This window comes from Cornus florida, unplaced genomic scaffold (assembly GCF_030987335.1).
Source record: "Cornus florida cultivar Cherokee Brave unplaced genomic scaffold, ASM3098733v1 CherokeeBrave_3.0.0_Hap2_Chr11, whole genome shotgun sequence".
Classification (NCBI taxonomy): domain Eukaryota; kingdom Viridiplantae; phylum Streptophyta; class Magnoliopsida; order Cornales; family Cornaceae; genus Cornus; species Cornus florida.
In genome coordinates, this window is record NW_026775581.1 from 138,678,914 (window position 1) to 138,696,152 (window position 17,239).

Sequence of the window (17,239 nt, forward strand, 5' to 3'; positions counted from 1 at the left end):
ACATATAATAAAAGGCTGAAAACAGCTAATAAAAATAAAAAATAATAATAATAATAAAAATATTTCAACACTCCCCCTTAAGCTGAAGTGAAAATATCAATCAAGCCCAACTTGTTAATCGAGGAATGAAGCAAAGATAGACCAACAGATTTGGTGAACACATCTGCCAACTGATTAGAGGACCGAACAAAGCACGACTTGATAATTTCCGAACAAACCTTCTCTCTGATAAAATGAACGTCCACCTCTATATGTTTAGTCCTCTCATGAAGAACAAAATCTGAAGCAAGCATGATAGCTGACTTATTATCACAAAACAAGTCTGAGGACTATTTTTTACTTAGCCCTAGTTCCTCTAAGAAAGATCAAAGCCAGAGAATCTCACAAGTACCCAGGGGCATGGCACGATACTAAACCTCTGCTGAAGATCTCAAAACTACAGGTTGCTTCTTACTTTTCTAGGATATAAGATGATCTCCATAAAAAGTACAAAAGCCAGATGTGGAACGTTTGTCAGTCTTAGACCCAGCATAGTCTGCATCACTGAAACAAGATAGCCCAACCTGCCTGCTAGAAGAACAGAATAATCCAAGTCCAGGATAGAACTTAAGATATGGAAGAATATGATATACTGCATCTATATGAGCTGTACGAGGAGCATGCATAAACTGACTCACAACACTAACAGCAAAAGCCAAATCAAGACGGGTGTAAGTAAGATAAATCAATCTTCCTACCAAGCACTGATACTGTGAGGGATCAGAAGGAGATCTCCAGACTCAACCAAGATCTTCATATTAGGATTCATACGAGAGGAAGCAGGTTTACACCCAAGCATACATGTGTCTCGAAGAAGATCCAAGACAAACTTCCTTTGCGATAAAAAGATACCCTGCTTAGATCTAGCAACCTCAATTCCCAAGAAATATGTGAGCTGGCCAAGGTCTTTCACATCAAAAGCTTTAGCCAATTGAAGCTTTACTTGAGCAATCCCAAGGATGTCATTGCCAATAATGACGATATCATCAACATAGACAAAAAGAATGATACATCGACTAGTGAAGGAACGGTGGATAAAACATGTATGGTCCGAATGGCATCTAACAAACTCCATAGATAGAATTACATCACTGAAGCGGCTAAACCAAGCTCTGGGATATTGTTTTAACCCATACAAAAACTTCCGCAATCGACACACCTTTCCAGCATACTCCCCCTCAGCCCGAAAACCGGGTGGAGGATCCATATAAATAGTCTCAAGAAGATCACTGTTAAGGAAAGCATTCTTCACATTAAGTTGATCAAGAGACCAAATGTGTGAGAGGCAGCCAGGGAGACAACCAAATGAACTGAGGTCAATTTAGCCACTAGAGCGAAGGTATCATTAAAGTATTTACCAGGATTCTGAGTAAACCCTTTGGCCACCAAACGGGCCTTATATTGATCAATAAAGCCATCAGCCAGATATTTAACACTAAATACCCATTTGCAACCAATAGTCTTTTCACCAGGAGGGAGAGATACAAGCTCCCATGCTTCATTTTGCTACAAAGCATCCATTTCTACCATCATAGCAGACATCCAATTGGGATTCCGGAGAGCCTCAGAGACATTTATAAGAATGGAAATGGAATCAAGTTTCCCTAGAAAGGCTCGGAAAGACCCTGAAAGAGCATCATAAGAGATATACTCCGAAATAGTATGATAAAAACTACAAGCGAATCCAAATCAAGCAGGGGGTTTGCGGTCCCCAGTTGGATACCGAGACTCAAGGAACAGGGTCAGGAAATGCAAAGGAGAGAGAAGACATATACTTGAACCTGTATCTGAGGAGGATGAAGGGAGTGGAGGCAGAGCACGAGGACTGCGAGAATAGACCTGCAAATGAGGAAACCACGAGAGAAGACTCTTCTTGAAAAATCGGAAGAGGACGAGCAAAAGGAGAAGCCTCTTGATCGGGAGTAGAAGTTTCCTGCAAGATAGTGTTAGAACCATAAAAAGTAATATGCTCATGAAAGGTGACATCAAGAGAGTGATACACGTGTTTGTGTACAGGATCATAACACCGGCAACCTTTTAACATTGACATCAAGTTTAGTACGAGAAAGGCTACAATTCTGAACAAAAGATGTACATCCAAACACCCGAGGCATGATGAAAAAAGAGTAAAATCAGGCTGAAGCACTTGTAAGGGGCTTACCATTTAATACTCTACTAGGGATACGATTAATGAGAAAAGTAGCTCTAAGAACCGCCATGTGCCGGTATGACTTTGGCACGTTCATACCACTTAAAGACATCGAACAACTGACATTAGTTGGCGGTTTTTTTACGCTCTGCCACACTATTTTGTTCAGGGGTATATAGACAAGTAAGTTGATAAAGAATACCCTGCTGATTAAGTTGAGACCGAAACTCATTGCAAACATATTCACGACCATTGTCGAACCTAATATTCCAAGCAACAGTTTTATATTGAGTTTTGATCATTTGGAGGAATTGAGTGAACAAAGGAAAAAATTAAGATTTTTTTTTAAGTAAATATACCCATGTGCAACGGGAATAATCATCAATGAATGTGACATAATAACGATGCCCCGAAAAAGCAGTAACAGGAAAAGGACCCCACACATCAGAATGTATGAGATCAAACATACTAGGTGCGTGATGTATATGAGAAATATAACTGGTTCTATTATGTTTAGAAAGTTCACAAATCTCATACTAAAACTTATTATCCTTACAAGGCGTTATTAATGAAGGGAAAAGCAAACATAAATACTGAAAGTTCACATGCCCAAGGCGAGCATGCCATAAATTTAAAGTCTAAAAAGAAAAATCATAAGATCTAGAAACTAGAAGAACAGAAGCTTGAAGGCTTAGAAGCAAGTGGAGGAGGTGTCAGTGGAGGATCCCTAAAGTAGTAGAGGCCATTGTGCTTATATCCCCTGCCAAAAATCCTCTTCGAACACAGGTCTTGTAAAACACAGTAATGAGGAAAGAAAATCACTGCACAGTTTAGTGATTTGGCAAATTTGCTAACAGTTAAAAGATTAAATGCAAAATTCGGAACATGAAAAACAAATGGCAAAATAATATCAGGGGATAGATGAACATCTCCTTTACTACGAATAACGGTGGTTGACCTATCGGCTAGACTAACAGCCTGATTAACAAGGGTAATGAAAGTAGAAAATAATGACAACTCACCAATCATGTGATCATTGGCTTCGGAATCCTAAATCCAAGTAGGTTTTCCCGCTTTAACATAAAAAGCAGGAGGAGTACCTGTAGCTATAGTATCCGTGGGAATAGAAGAGCCAGCCCCGGTAAATAAAGCTCCAAACTGCTCCTGAAGCTGACCAATCTGGGACTGTAACTGATTGAAGTCCTCAAAAGATGATTTGGGAGGAGTTAAAGCAAGAGGGACAACAATCTGTGGAGCAGTATACCCACCAATAGTATCGGCTACTGCGGCAGTGCGGCCACAGCCAGAAGGACGATTGAGAGAAAACTTCTGCTTTAGCTCAGGATGAAGTTTAAAGCAATAATCCTTTACATAACCCGTGGCTCCACAATGTTGACAAATAACCTTTCCCTCTAAAAGTCTAGAATTAGCAACAAGAGCCATCTGATCAACTGGAGTCTCTGGTAAAACTACTGGCTGAGAGATCTGACCTCTATGCTCCTCATGGTCAATAGTAGCGAATGTATCATATAAATCAGGCATAGGAGATGTGTTTATGATACTCATATCGTAAACCCATAAAAAATTGGTAGGTATGCTAACGGTCCAGTCTCTTGACCAAAAGAGTTGCAGCTTCTTCAGAGAAAATGGAGAGAGGTTCATACTAAGCTAATTCTTCCCACCTAGACTGGAGGTACCCAAAATACTCTAATAGTGACAACTTAAGTGTCTCTCCTAATAGAGTTCAAAGATACAAGCGTCATTACGGGAATGGCCATACATCTTGTTAATGGCTTGCCACAGACGAAAAACGGAAGTGTGAAATATGAACATATTATACATACGCTCCTCCATTTAGTTGAAGATTCAACCTAGAATGGTGCACCTATCCATATCCCATGCAATATATTTAGTATTCGTCTTTTCCAGTTCCTTAACTAGACCCAAAAGCCAACCAGTTTTCCCTTTTCCCTCCAATATAGAGTTGAAGAGAACGGGACCAAGATACGAAGTTACGCCCATTCAAGAGCACACTAGTAACCCGCTGTGTCGGAGTACGATGTGCCGAAGATAAAGTATGTTGAACCAAGGATAAAGTGTCATTTTGGCTCCTAGAATCAGTCATAGTACCAAAATAAGGCTGATCCACACGTCAAAGCAGGAAAAAAAAAAAAAAAAAAGGAAGCAAGGCCGGAAAAATCGGCGCTTTCCTCCAAATATGTTGCTGAACAAACACCGGCAGCCCACAAAGGAAAAAAAAAACACCAGACAGACCCTTAGGTCATAAAAAACCTAAGGAAATTCTCCTAAAAAAGGAGTCAAAAACAAAAATATAGTACCCGAGGGGTCTGGCGCAAGGGCTAGGAAGAGATAGAGGTGCGCCAGAAGTGGGGGATAATGGAGAAAGGGAGAGAGAAGGTGGTGGGGTTGGGTAGGAAGATGGGGAGGTGAAGGTTTTTGTTTTGCTCTAATACCAAAAAGAAGAAGTTTTAGGTTTTGGCTTACTCAAACCGAGAGCCAAGAGCTATATTTATATACAAGAATAGGGTACAAAGAAAGGAAACCAAATCAAAGAAAAACAGAAAATATGCCAAAATCTACGTGATCCCATGATTATGAGAATCTTATCCACGTGATCCCATGATTACGGAGATCTTATCTACGTGATCCCATGATAATAGGGATCTTACATAAAACACCTAATAAAAGGCTGAAAAGAGCTAATAAAAATAAAAATAATAATAATACAGATATTTCAACACAACCAATACCTAATTTCTTTAGCTCTTTATTCCAACACATTCCTTCCATAATAGCAGCTCTTTATTATCCTTTTGAAACAAACACTCTGCAACCACAAAAACCGAAAAGGACCAGAACCCAAGGCTCTTACAGAGTCATGCAAGGTTCATTAATCTAGATCTAGTTGGGAGGATGAATAAGTCTTGTACAACTGATTAATAACTTCGATCAATATCTCGATCTATCAACATCTCTCCAAATGATTCTCTCCAGAAGACGTCAATCCATGCCTCAATCAATCGAAGGTTTATACTTAGTAAATTTCAATAATAATCAACTAAACCCTAAATCTAGGAGTTATACGCAATTTTATTGCTGTTGGGAAAAGAATTGGAAACAACAATGAATGCGAAAATAACCTTTTCCCGTCTCTATGTGATTAAAATAGGATGTGTGTTCCAATCAACTAAGCACAAGCAAAATAAGCAATAATAATCATCCACAAAATGATACCAAGATATACCACAGGGACCGGAGTCTGATTTCAACTTCCACAATGCAACAATAATGGGGTACATAAGGTTACTTCTCTAGTACCACTAGAGGAATACCATCATCAAGAGTAGCATACTCTTGGATCACCAAAATAATATACTCACCAACAATGGTGAATTCCAACAAGAAACTCAACAAAAAGAGGTTTAGATCTCACCAAGCGAGCAAAAAGAGGATGACCCAAATCGACCCATTCGGAGAGGCAATACCAATGATCCAATCTGGTACATATGTAGAGCTCATCGTTGAGAATCACCACCTAAAATTTTAGGCAAATCGGAGCAACAATAACGGTCCGATCTTCCGGTCAAAATTTCTCTCTCTACCTTTCTCTCTCCTCAGCCAAACCTAAAAGTTTACTGTTTTGTGCTTCAGTTCTTCTTTGTTTGATGCGCCACTTTAGTGATGATACAAACCCTTTCTTTGTTATCATTTGTTTCATTGTAATAACATATGTGGGTTAGGCCCACTCTTGGTCAACACCCACATAGGGTGGACCAACCCAACAATTCTCCCCCTCCGCCTCATGTGGGGGGCTCCACCAAGCCCGCTCTATATTTACAAGCATCAAGCTTCTCCTTAGGCAATGACTTTGTCAACATATCTAACCCATTCTAATCAGTATGAATCTTCTTAAGTTGTAACAACTTCATCTCCAACACATCACGAATTCAATGATACCTCACATCAATATGTTTCAATCTTGAGTGGAACTTTGGATTCTTACAGAGATGGATAGCACTTTGACTGTCACAGTAAGGCACAAACTTTCCTTGCTTCAACCCCCAACTCTCGCAAGAACTTTTTCAACCAAAGTGTTTCCTTGCAAGCTTCAGTAACTGCAATATACTCGACCTCAGTCGTAGACAAAGCAACACATTTTTGCAACTTAGATTGCCATGAGATGGCACCCCCTGCAAATTTCATCAAGTAACCTGAAGTGGATTTCCTGGAATCAACCACCTACCAAATCTGCATATGTGTACAAGTTCATCACTACCAAAGCGCAAGCATACTTTGGAAGTGCCTCTAAGAATTCTAGAGAGGAACCGACTGAGAACACCAACTGCACGAGCGATATATGGCCTTGTGCATACCTTGGCGTACATCAAACTACCACCAACTGCTGATTCATAAGGCACTTTCTTCTTTACACCTTTTTCTTTCTCACTTGTAGGACATTGTGTAGAACTGAGCTTGAAATGACCTACAAGTGGAGAAGAAACTGTTTTTGTCTTGCTCATGTTGAATCTTTCAAGAACTTTTTCAATGTATCTCTCCTGAGACAACAAAAGCTTCCCATTCTGCCTGTCACGAGAGATGTTGACACAAAGCCTTTAACCAAGGACAATCTAGTGTTTTAGATGATCACAAACCATTAATGGTGTTTATGGATTGTTTACATTGAGTGTTATAGATAAATTATATTTCAAGAATGACCTCAATAAAGCAATAAAGCACATCAATGTAAAGCAATGGATGCAAAGAGACATGAAGTTGCGAGGAACCAAATGCAAGTCCATCCAAAGATAGATTGGACTACAATGAACAATCAAGCAACTCAAAGAAATGAAGAGAGCAAGAATACCTCAAAGCCTAAACGATCATGGACAAAGCATGAAAAAAGGGGTAGATAGTATGGTGAGTGTTCAGGATTATATGTCAAAGTATTTATGAACCATTTAAAGCTCATCTCTATAGGACCGTACATATCATATCATCATTCACATGTTCTTATATCCACTAGCAATAGACTGTGCACTTCATCACATATATATTTGACTCATAAAGTCATTGTTAAAGAATGAGTGAGTTCAAGCTTGCATAAACTTTGAAAAAACTTATCACTTGAGCTAGAAATGATAGGACCATGCACATTAATCATATGTTTTATTTTGATCTCTAGAAAGTAGAGTCTAAGGCATTGAACTTACTTTTTCATCCACAAAGCCTTTGTTACCATGACTTGGTAAATGACTTTATGATCCGGGCATTTCTCATGAAAAACTGTCTTTTGGTTTTTTGGCTAAGTATGGAAAATATGATTTATTGAAATAAAGATATTTTCAAAATAATTTTTCCCGATAGTTACTCCTACACTTCAAATAGCCTAAACTGATTTTATGGGATTTTTTCATCAATTCTACATAAGCCTACACGAAGGATCAAGTTTTACAAAAACTGTCGGGAACCCCAATTTGTACTTGTTAGAAGTTATATTTATAATAATGGGTCCTTATGTAATTATGTTTAGTTAATATGCCGTGTGTGTTATTATGTAAACCTTGTAACATATATAAGCCTACAAAGGCTTATTAGGTCAAGTAAGTTGTTTTTGAATACACAGAGAATATGTTTTTGCTCTCTCTCTTTCTCTTTTGATTTTGAACATGGTATCAGAGCACAATGATCATGAGTGTGAGAGTTAGTAGGTGGGTTGGTGGTGAATCAGCAAACTGAATCACGATCAGAATCGTGATTGTGGTTTTGATGTCTCTGCCGGCATTTTATTGTTCACCGTAATCAGATCTGAAGTGTGTTCGTTGTCGTTTCTGCCTTCTTCATCGTCACCGGCAGCTCCTCTTTGGTTGTCGTCGTCTCTGCCTTCTTCGTCGTCGTCGGCAGAAGTTTTATCGTCTTGATTTGCAGAGATGAGATTGGTTTTCGGCCAGAAGTTGATTCGGCCGCTGCTCATGGTTGGGTTGCCGTCGCCTTTACCGTATTGTTTACCGGAGTTTGTAACGGAGTGAAGAAGAAGACCCGTGTTTGGCTACACGGTTGTGCTACTCCAACCCAAGTTTGCTAAACCTGGGATAGTTATTCCAATCCCAGTTTACTAAACCAGGGATAGTCCAGATCCGATCCGGTTCCAAGACCCGACCCGTGCAAGATCCGACCCAGTTTCAGACCCGCTTCCAAGTTCGGCCAGAATACAAAATTTTTTTTTTCTCTCCTTTTTCTTCTCTGTTTTGCTGGATTCAACATGGCCTCAAGTTCAAGTTCAGATTTGCTTTCACCCACGAACAGTCTTAATTCTCCCATGACTTCTGTTAAGCTAAATGGGAAGAATTACATATTGTGGGCCAAATCTGTTGCCATTTTTCTCAAAGGCAGAGGTCTTGGTTCTCATTTGACTAAAGAGAAACTCAAGGCAACTGATACTTCCTTTGATGCATGGGAAAAGGCAGATGCTCAGATCATCTCTGTGATGATTAACAATATTGAACCCCAAATTAGTTCAACGTTACTTTATTTGGATACAGCCAAGGAGATATGGGATAGATTGCAACACTTATATTCTGGAACAGGTAATATCACCCGTGTTTATGAGCTATGTAAACAGTACTTCAATCTTGAACTAGGTACTCAAAGTATGGGAGTCTGTGAAGAGCTGAATATGTATTAGCCCATTACTGCTGATGTTCGCAGTATACAACAACAGCGTGCGGACTTTAATGTTGTTCGTTTTCTTACTGGTTTATCATCAGCATATGAGCCTTTTCGTGCACAGATTACGAGCAGTCCAACACTTCCATCTCTTGCTGAGGAGTTTTCTCGACATCAGCGTGCTACACTAGCAAGTGATACCTCAAATTTGAATACTGGACAGAGTGGTGAGCGTTCAGCATTGGTAGTTTCAAAGGGTGACCATAATACTTACCGTGGAGGTCGTGGGGGACGCTCCACACATGGTGGTCGTGATTCACGTGGAGGACGTGGCCGTGGCAGAGAATTAAGAAAGTGTACTCATTGTGGTCTTTCTAATCATACTGTGAACTTTTGTTGGGACCTTCATGGGAAACCATCTAGTTATGCAAATCAAGTTTCCTCTTCTCCAAATGATGTTGCTTCTGGATCGCACAATGTAGCTGAATCAGATACAGTTCATGTTCCACGGGATGAGTATACTCAGTTTTTGTCTCATAAGCAAGCATCTAATTCATCTTCCACGGCTACCTTTGCCCAGTCAGGTACTGCACACGCATGTCTATTGTCTTCCACTCGCAGTCCTTGGATCATAGACACTGGAGCATCTGATCATATGACCGGATGTTATTCTTTTCTATCTGATTTTCATTCTGTACCTACTTCTCAAAGTGTTACTATTGCTAATGGTTCATCCATTCAGGTTTCAGGTTTGGGAACAACTCAACTTAGTGATTCATTGTCTCTCTCATCTGTTTTACATGTTCCGCAGTTTCCCTTTAACTTAATGTCTATCAGTAAGCTTACTAAATCTCTCCAGTGCTCTGTTACATTTGATCCTACTTCTTGTGTGTTTCAGGATCTCAAGACGAAGAAGAAGATTGGTACGGGGTATGAAGCTGGTGGCTTATATTATTTCGAACCTTCTCCTGTGGCTCTTTAGTCTTCTCTGTCTCCATTCCAGTGGCACTGTCGCCTTGGTCATCCATCACTTCAAGTTTTGAAGCGTCAAGTTCCTAGTCTTAGTTATTTGAAATTCTTGTCATGTGAAGTTTGTCAACTTAGTAAGCACCATCGCGTGTCTTTCAAGTCTAGGGTTAATAATCGTGTTTCTAGTCCTTTTCATTTGGTTCATTCAGATGTACGAGGTCCAATAAAACATTCTTCAATCAATAAATTTCATTATTTCGTGACATTTGTGGATGATTATTCTCACCTGACTTGGTTGTTTCTAATGAAAGATCGTTCTGAGTTATTTTTAATTTTTCAAAAATTTCCAAAGAAATCAAAACTCAGTTTGGATGTCCAATTCGTATTCTACGTTCTGATAATGCCAAGGAATATTCTTCAACACCCTTTGATACATATCTTAGTGATAAAGGCATTATTCATCAAAATTCATGTGTTTATACTCCACAACAAAATGGAGTTGCAGAACGTAAGAATCGACATCTCTTAGAAGTAACTCGTGCTCTTTTGTTTCATATGCGTATGCCTAAACGGTTTTGGGGTGATATTTTTCTTACAGCCTGTCATCTTATTAACTGTATGCTGTCATCTGTATTAAATGGCAAATCTCCACATTCTATTTTATTTCCTGATTCTCCCTTGTTTTCTCTTCCTCCTAGGGTTTTTGGATGTGTATGTTATGTCCACAATCTTGGTCCTGGTTTTGATAAACTAGACCCACGTGCCACAAAGTGTGTCTTTCTTGGCTACTCTCGCTCTCATAAAGGTTATCGCTGTTATAGTTCTGTTTCTCAACGGTACTTTATTAGCGCGGATGTCACATTTTCTGAGTCCATCCCATATTTTTCAGATACTGATTCACTTCTTGATATCAATCTTGAGTCGCCTCCTTCTGCAGTTCCCCTTCCCTCACCTTCTCTTCAATCTCAATCTCTGGTTCCTTCATCTGCCCCATTACAGGTGTACACTCGAAGACCAAAGCCATCTGCTGTCGTGCCTCCTCCATCATCTTCAGTCTTTGGATCCGACAAATTCCACTGTGTCTGATTCCTTGCCGATTGCACTTCGTAAAGCTCCTTGCTCGTGTGCTACTAAACATCCCATTGCTCATTATGTTTCTTATAATTCCTTGTCACCATCTTTCTCATGTTTTTCCTCTCAGTTGTCTACTACATTTGTTCCTAAGACTGTGCAGGATGCTTTGTCTGATTCGGGTTGGAGGAAAGCAATGCAGGATGAAATGGATGCTTTGCATACGAATGGCACGTGGACTCTTGTTCCATTACCTCCGTCAAACCTGTTGGTTGTTGATGGGTATATACTGTGAAGTATCTTCCGGATGGGTCCGTTGAGCGTTTAAAAGCACGTCATGTTGCCAAAGGTTATACCCAGACCTATGGTATTGACTATGATGAGACGTTTGCACCTGTTGCTAAGATTTCCTCTATTCGTGTTTTGATTTCTCTTGCTGCTAATAGACATTGGCCTCTATTTCAGTTAGATGTTAAAAATGCCTTTTTGCATGGTGACTTAGCAGAAGAGATATGGAGCAACCACCTGGGTTTGTTGCTCAGGGGGAGTATCTTCACACTGTTTGTCGCCTTAAAAAGGCTCTATATGGCTTGAAACAATCTCCACGGGCTTGGTTTGGAAAATTCTCTGAGGCGGCATTAAAGTTTGGTCTTCAGAGGTGTCAGACTGACCATTTGGTATTTCACCAGCGCACTAAAGCTGGTTTCATAATTCTTGTGGTGTATGTTGATGATATTGTAATCACAGGTGATGATTCTGAAGGCATTGCTAAGTTGAAGTTGTTTCTGCAATATCGATTCCATACTAAAGACTTGGGTAAACTTAGGTATTTCTTAGGTATTGAAGTAGCTAGATCCAAGACAGGTATAAGTTTATCCCAACGAAAGTATGTGTTGGACTTATTAGAAGAAACAGGTATGTTAGGTGGTCGTCCAATTGATACTCCTATGGATTCAAATACAAAATTTGTAGCTGATGTGGGTGATCTATTTAGTGACCCGGGCAGATTTCGTCGCCTTGTTGGGAAATTAATTTATCTCACTATCACTCGACCTGATATTTCATATGCTGTTAGTGTTGTAAGTCAGTTCATGGGAGCCCCTAGAATGCCACACTGGATTGCTGTTCTTTGAATTCTCCAATATCTCAAGCAAGCTCCAGGTTTTGGGTTACTACATAAACAAAATGGTCATCTCAGGGTGGAAGGTTTTACAGATGCTGACTGGGCCGGTTCTCCTTCAGATAGGAGATCTACTACCGGCTACTGCACATTTGTAGGAGGAAATCTAGTTACATGGCGAAGTAAAAAGCAAACGGTGGTAGCGCGATCTAGTGCTGAAGCTGAGTATAGGGCAATGGCCCATACCACTAGTGAGTTGACATGGATACAACATTTTCTAAAAGAACTTGGGTTGACAGTTGAAGCTCCTACTCCATTGTTCTGTGATAATCAAGCAGCAGTTCACATTGCATCAAATCCTGTGTTTCATGAGAGAACCAAACATATTGAAGTTGATTGTCACTTTATTCGAGAAAAAATATTACGTGGGAGCATCTCTACTCCATTCGTGAAGTCTGAAGATCAATTAGCTGATATGTTTACCAAAGCATTAGGTTATAATCGATTAAAAACTATCTGTTCCAAGCTGGGATTATTTGATATATATTCTCCAGCTTGAGGGGGAGTGTTAGAAGTTATATATATAATAATGGGTCCTTATGTAATTATTTTTAGTTAATATGCCGTGTGTGTTATTATGTAAACCTTGTAACATATATAAGCCTGCATAGGCTTATTAGGTCAAGTAAGTTGTTTTTGAATACACAGAGAATATGTTTTTGCTCTCTCTCTTTCTCTTTTGATTTTGAACAGTACTAAAACTGATTATCTACATTTTGATTTAGTTGGATTTCAATTTTCTTATATTTTTTATTGAATCCAAATGGGGGTACTTCCTTATTTACATTGTAAACTTAAAGTAAATGGACATTTACTTAAATGTTTTCGATAAAAATAAGTATTTGCTGAAGTAATCGATCAAATGGCACTATGTGCTCGATGAGATGGCCAAAACAGAGAAAAACCATTTTTTCATTCTATCATCTAACCAATTAGATCCACCAAGTACTCGATCAGATGCTCAAAACAGTGAGCACACTCTTGGATCGCATTTCACCATGTAACCGAAAACGTTCCTGATCTAATCGATCAGATGAGTCCAAGTAATCGATCAGATGAAACATGTACTCGATCATATGCAGTTTCAGTTCTAATGTAACCGACTACATCATACATGTAATCGATCAGATGAGATCTAGATCTAATGTACTCGATTAAATGGTCTGCTAAAAGTTTCCCAACGGGCAGAAACTTCATGGGAACTTACCATATTGCCCCCTAACGGCTACATTCTTTAAAGGGCACAATGTCCAAACATTGTGGGTAAGCATTGGAGAGAAATAGAGAAACCTTCTCGAGTATAAAGAGCTTTTGTTCTTCATCTTCTTCATCCTCTCATACATATCATTCATAGAGTATTAAGCTTCTTTTGTATTCATTTATACTCTAGTTGTGATTTGCATAATCTTTGAGAGATATATTCTTGTGCAACAACTTTTTATCTACAATCAATTGTAAGGATCGGTGTGATCCAACAGAAGTCTAAGAAAGGATTGTTCTCTTAGCAAGAAGAATTAGAAGCGGTATGCTTCTTGTACCGGTTTGCTCTCCACCCGTAAGGAGGTGCCACAGTGGGATTGGGAAAGTCTCAAGAGGGATCTTGAACCGAGTAGTAGGAGTTATCGAACCTCGTTAAATCGTTGTGTCAAGTGTATGCATTTCTCTCTCTCTCTCTCTACTATTATTGTGATTAATTTCATTACTATTTTTATTGCAAATATATTTGATATAATCGATTATTGTGTAGAGTTCTTAAATTCGAATTATTTGGTATTGTTTGCTAGAGACTCTATTCACCCCCCTCTAGAGTCATATACTGGGCAACAAGAGATTTTTATAACAAGAATTTGTTTTGCCAGTCCCAAATTCTTCATAGCAAAGTGCTTGCTTAACTCCTTTTTCAACATATCAATCTTACCAACATCACGGCCAACAATCAACATGTCATCAACATATAACAAGAGAATGATAAAATCACCATTGGAGAATTTCTTCACAAACACACAATGGTCAGATGTAGTCTTGTTGTACCCATGGTTCACCATGAAGGAGTCAAACTTCTTATACCATTGCCTTGGTGCCTATTTGAGACCATACAAACTATTTCTCAAACTGTATACAAGATGTTCTGTCCCTTTGACTCTAAACCCTTCTGGCTGGTCCATATATATCTCATCCTCCAAGTCACCATGAAAGAAGGCAGTCTTCACATCAAGTTGTTCAATTTCTTAATTCAACTGGGCTGCTAAACCCAAAACAACTCAAATAAAGGACATTTTCACCAAGCTTGACTTGTCATCAAGCTTGGACCTCTCATCCTTAGGAATATGAAGGAAACTCTGCAGCGAAACACCTTCAAGTGTTCACATGAAACATCTTTCCCAGTCCACACTCTCTCTGGTACATCACCATTCAAATAAGTTGATGGAGAAAGGTTGATTAGATCTCCTGCAGTTCTCATAGCTTCACCCCAGAAAGATTTTGACAACTTAGCATGAGAAAGCATACACCTCATTCTTTCAACAATTGTTCTGTTCATTCTCTCTGCTAAACCATTTTGCTGAGGAGTTTTAGGCAAAGTTTCTCAAGTCTGATTCCATAGGTTTTACAGTATTCTTCAAATGGTCCTCTGTACTCACCCCCATTATCAGCACGAATGTACTTCAACTGTTTTCCTATTTCTCTTTCAATTGTGGCATGAAAATGCTTGAAGATATCTAGCACCTGGTCTTTAGATTTCAAAGCAAATGCCCACACTTTTCTAGATTGATCATCAATAAATGTCACAAAATAAAGTGCACACGAAGAGTGCTAGATTTCATAGTGCAGAGATTAGTGTGAATCAAATCAAGAACATTCGATTTTCTAGATGGAGGGAATTTATGAAATGAAACTCAAGCAATGAACACAAGTTTTAAGAGTCCAGGTAAGAATCTGAAATCCCTTCTCGCTCATATGACCAAGCCTTTTGTGCCAAAGCTCAATGGAGTCATTCTCAACGGTATTTACTTGCCCTTTTACTGAGAGTTGCTTGCATCAAATAGGGAGAACTTGATTTCTTTCCTCTGGCCACAACTAGAGAACCTTTGGTAAGCTTCCATTTTCCTTCACCAAAGTAGTTGTTATACCCTTCATCAAGCTTGCCAGCAGAGATGAAATTGAGGCGAATATCTGGAACATGTCTGACATCTCTGAGAACCAACCTGCAACCAACATTGGTTTCCAAGCAAACATCTCCCATGCCCACAATCTTGGATGCACGATCATTTCCCAGTCTAACATAGCCAAAGTCACCACTAATGTAGGATGTGAAGAATTCATTATGTGAAGTAACATGGAATGAAGCACCCGAATCAATCACCCAATTACTGTCTTGGCATGCTAGATTAATACAACCATCATCACTGACAATGATCACCTCAACATCAGTTGCAACTGCAGTGGTCTCTTTTTCTTTCCCTTTTCCTTCACCTCTTTCTTTAGACTGTTCCCTTTTCAATTTTCTGCACTCTCTCTTCATATGCCTTGGCTTCTTCCCCTCATTCTTGATTTTCATTAACAAGTGCCTCTGCATGAGAAAATGAACCCAGTTCCTTTCTTCTGGCTTCTTCATTGAGCATATTGTCCTTAACCATATCCATGGTTAGCTTTCCATTAAGCGCTGAATTGCTTAGTGATACCACCAGTGTTTCCCAACTATCAGGCAATGAGCTGAGAAGCAAGAGAGACTGTAGCTCATCATTCAACAACATCTTCATAGTGGTTAACTGGTTCACAACACTCAAATGCTTAGTTACACTACAACCATCCTTGTATTTCAAATTAACAAGCCTTCTAATCATTGAAGCTTTGTTTTGTGTTGTCTAGCGCTCATACATAGACTCCAACTTTTTCCACAGAACATCAACTTTAGTTTCCTTGGTAACATGATGGAACACAGTCTGATTAACCCATTGTCTAATATGGGCAATAGTTTTCCGATGCATCAATTCCCATTCCTTATCAGTCTTAGTAGTTGGCTTTGCTTCATCACGTTGAATGGGCTCATGTAAATCCTTGCAATAAAGGACGTCTTTCATTCTAGGCTTCCAAATTGAATAATTTGAAGAAGTCAATTTTATCATGCCAACCGAGTTCTCCTCTATTTTAATTCACACGAGAAATAACAAACCAAAGCTCGGATACCAATTGTAGGGTGGGTCCACCCCATGTGGGTGTTGACCAAGAGTGGGCCCAGCCAACATATGTCTATCATCACTAAAGTGGCGCATCAAACATAGAAGAATTAGAAGAACAAAACAGTAAACTTCTGGGTTCGGCTGAGGATAGAGAAAGGTGACCGTTGCTCCAATTTCACTGAAATTTCAGGTGCTGATTCTCGCCGACAAGCTCCACACATCTACCGGATTGGATCATTGGTATTGCCTCTCCAAATGGGTCGATTTGGGTCATCCTCTTTTTGCACGCTTGGTGAGATCTAAACCTCTTGTAGTGGAGTTTCTTGTTGGAATCTACCATTGTTGGTGAGTATATTATTGTGGTGAGCCAAGAGTATGCTACTCTTGATGATTGTATTCCTCTAATTGTACTAGAGAAGAAACCTTGTGTACCCTATTATTGTTGCATAGTGGAAGTTGAAATCGGACGCCGGTCCTCATGGTTTTTTCCCCCTTTGCGGGTTTTTTTCATGTATATCTTGGTGTCACTTTGTGGATGGTTATTATTGCTTATTTTGCTTGTGCTTAGTTGATTGGAACACACATCCTATTTGAATCACACAAAGACGGGAAAAGGTTATGTCTGCATTCATTGTTGTTTCCGCTTTTTTTCCCAACAACAGGTATCAGAGCCAAGTCCCAAAAAGCCGCATGTGGACTCAAGATCCCTTAGTTGAAGGGAAAGTTGGTGATGTTCAATCCACTGGGAAGCGCCTTGTTCTAGGACCGGTGACGTTCTATCCACCGGGGGTGAACCTCGTTCGAGGGGGGGGGGGGGGGGGGGATTGTTGGGTAATTGAACGAGCCCACACCGGTTAGAAAAGAAGGAAATCTGGGGCTTATATGGGGTAAGGGTCACTCTACCTAATAGTTTAACCTTTTGGGTTGGATACCAACAAGCCCAACAATTGCACTATAAAAACTAGTATT

The 17,239-nt window shown here is 39.5% G+C and overlaps 1 protein-coding gene across 3 annotated transcripts in view; it reads right to left on the reverse strand.

The window, feature by feature from the left end:
- The window catches only part of LOC132282419 (GPI inositol-deacylase), a 48,490-nt gene that overhangs the window by 12,542 nt on the left and 18,709 nt on the right, over window positions 1-17,239 (reverse strand). The window lies entirely within an intron of this gene.